This window comes from Hordeum vulgare, chromosome 1H (genome assembly GCF_904849725.1).
Source record: "Hordeum vulgare subsp. vulgare chromosome 1H, MorexV3_pseudomolecules_assembly, whole genome shotgun sequence".
NCBI lineage: Eukaryota > Viridiplantae > Streptophyta > Magnoliopsida > Poales > Poaceae > Hordeum > Hordeum vulgare.
In genome coordinates, this window is record NC_058518.1 from 410,614,687 (window position 1) to 410,617,640 (window position 2,954).

At 39.5% G+C, this 2,954-nt stretch overlaps 1 pseudogene; it reads left to right on the forward strand.

The window, feature by feature from the left end:
* The first annotated feature begins 1,088 nt into the window (after window positions 1-1,088).
* Window positions 1,089-2,071, forward strand: LOC123399778 (annotated as a pseudogene).
* Window positions 2,072-2,954: the final 883 nt, after the last annotated feature.

Genomic DNA, 2,954 nt, shown 5'->3' on the forward strand with positions numbered 1-2,954 from the left:
CACATCTGTATGAACACGTATGAATTTCTTTTAATTTTTCTTCTCAAACTTTCGGATTTGATTTTTTTAAATAAAGAGTTTAATGGAGCTTGGCCTTCATTTACCATTTTCGGATTTGAACACACTACATTTCGTAAAGTAACGTGATTTTCTTTCAATTGTTTGAGGATTGAAATCTGTTTTAACAATTTTTGTAAAGTTTTATGCAAATTACCTATATTATTCCATGTCCATTATATATATATACTTGAGATGAGAGTTGTTCAATTTGAATTATATCCAACATATAGATACAAATCCCTCTAATACCTAACCAACTTATTTTAAATAAAAATATATACATTTCACATGAGTGTTTTTTCGGCACACTCAATGATGTTCCGTCTAACGTTAATTTATTGACGACTCTCTTCTCTTCTTGTCAGTACTATAAACTACTTCCTCCGTCCCAAAATTCTTGTCTTAGATTTATTTAGATGATATGAATGTATCTAGTGAAGTTTTAGTATTTAGATACATCTATTTCAAGACAAAGCTAAGACAAGAATTTTAGAACGGATGAGTATGATTTACCTAGAGCTCATTAGCCTAGGAATTTTTTTTTAAAAATAAATCCCTGTGAGTGCCACACAGAGCCTTGATAAAAACAAATGGCCTCTCAATTACTCCTGTGTGTTTTGCGTCCACAGCGCGAAATATTTTGGCTTCCCGCGCCGTTTATTTTCCTTGGCGCACGTTTGGCCCACTTATCAGTGAGATATGAAAGTGCGTGTAATATTTGAAGAAAAAAATTCGTCCAAATTTCCTCCCGCGAATAAAACTTTGCGCCACAAGTCCAATTCCCTCATCCCTCTTCCGAAGGAAGCCTCGCACATCTCAGAGAGCCCAGCACCCGTTCGCCACCAGTTCCTAGGGTTTCTCCTTCGATGTTGCCGCCGCCGCCACCTCTGGCCACCGGAGTCCCTCCTCTCCTCTGGCTGGTGGCTTGAGATCTTCCTCGCCCCTGAAGCACTCCGTCCAGATCCCCCCCTCCTACCTCCAAGTGTGTGCAAATCTTCCACCGATTTGTATCTCCCGTCAGGAACTTTATGTCGTCCGAGCTACCTCACCTGCATCTTGGCGCGACTTCTCCACGGAAGCCACTAGCTACATGCCCTCCTGCCACGGGACCTGCATGGTCAACAAAGACCAACCGCTGCTTCTCCCTCCACCGAGCACATCTTTGCCACCGTCCTACTTTTACTCCCCTCCTGAACCGAGGTACCGCTGTCGACCTTCCCTCCTCCCACTTTTGCCTGCTAGATAGATCCAATTATCACTTGTTTTTATGTTCCCCCTACATTCCTTGCTGCAGAAATTAGATGTTCTATTTCAGATCTCAGAAGTAAGCAAACTGTAACCTGTAACCACCGATCCTCAATGACGCTTACAAGTCATTAAAATATGATGTTGGTTTCTTTCATGTTTCTGCAAAAGTTCGAGTTCTCCCCTACTTATTAATGGATCTCTAGGTTGCTAGCATAGATCTGCTCGGTTCTTACAATGTCCACAATAAGTTGCATCATAGTCTATGAATAATGAATGCCAATAAAATTGTACAAGTGCTGCTTGTCCGTAATTGTGAGTTGCGTTGCCTCCTTGCATGTACGAGGTGCTGATAGCTTAAAGGGTTTCAGTTTTTAGGGAGGGAGAGAGATGAGGCCCTGACCCTGGAGGAGGTGTCCAAGCACAACACCAAGGATGACTGTTGGCCCATCATCGTTGGCAAGGTATATCCGCACATCTTGTCCCTGCTGCCCCTCCTGATTGTTTTCTTGCATTATTGTAATGCCAAGATTCAGTTTTTCTTCTTCGTGATTGTTTTCTTGCATTATTGTCATGCCAGGATTTAGTTTTTCTTTCTTTCTCTTGGAGGGTCATGATACTGGTAGCTTCCAGCACAACATGCCCGTGTCAATTTACCAAAGCATCTGGGAAAACAATTGATACATGTTGGTTACGTGTTGGCCTGGTAGGGATTAGAGTACATAAGCCGACATATATGCCTAGTAACACCAGACTATTTCTTTAATTCTTGGTTATGTTGAAGAACCAGCTGGCTTAATACACATTGAGTGATTCCTGGGGTTAAAATCCAGATGTAATTCTCTGAATTTGTGAATTGGTCTGAGAGATTTTTGCCCTGTCAGAACCTATAAATTATAAGTACCCTGCTTCTAGACTTTTACCCTGCTTCATACAAGGTCGGAACACTTCTAGCGAGCATGTGTAATTTTTTGATGGTTGTCGGAAACTAGGCTTTTGTAACGCGGGTTCCAATTCTCCATCTGAATTCTGGGCATAACTCCTGATCTTTTGTCAGTTTTTTTCATCTTCAATGCATCCAAAAATTTATGCTTTGGAGTAACATCACTTTGGAAAAAAACTCATTTCATTTTCAGCAAAGGCTTGAACAGGAATTAATACAGTCATGCATACATTTTTTAGCAAATTACGCATGCTTTTTAGCAAAGTATGCATGCAGTTCCTTTTCTTCTTTTGAAGAACAAAATGGTACATATTTTGATGCTGAGTCCACAATTTATTTTTTATATACTTATTAGTAAGTCTTGTCTTCTAAATAGATGTCATTTCAGTTTGGTGAAAAGCAAACTGAAAAACTTTTTTTTTCCTAGACAACAGAATAATCTCAATCACTTTAGATATAGATGGAAACATGTTTATTTAGAACAAAATGGATACATGCGGACATAAAAAGGCCAGAAAAGCTTTGCCTATTATCGATAAACATTATTAATTACATATGGCCTAAGAGGGTGTTTGGATACTCTCTAGTCATGTGACTAGTAGTATCAGACTAGAAGTTTGTAGTCAAATCCTGTTTGGAAGGTGACTACTACTAGTCAGCATTAAATGTCTCAGTATTAAATTATTCTCTCTTCCTTCCATTTATC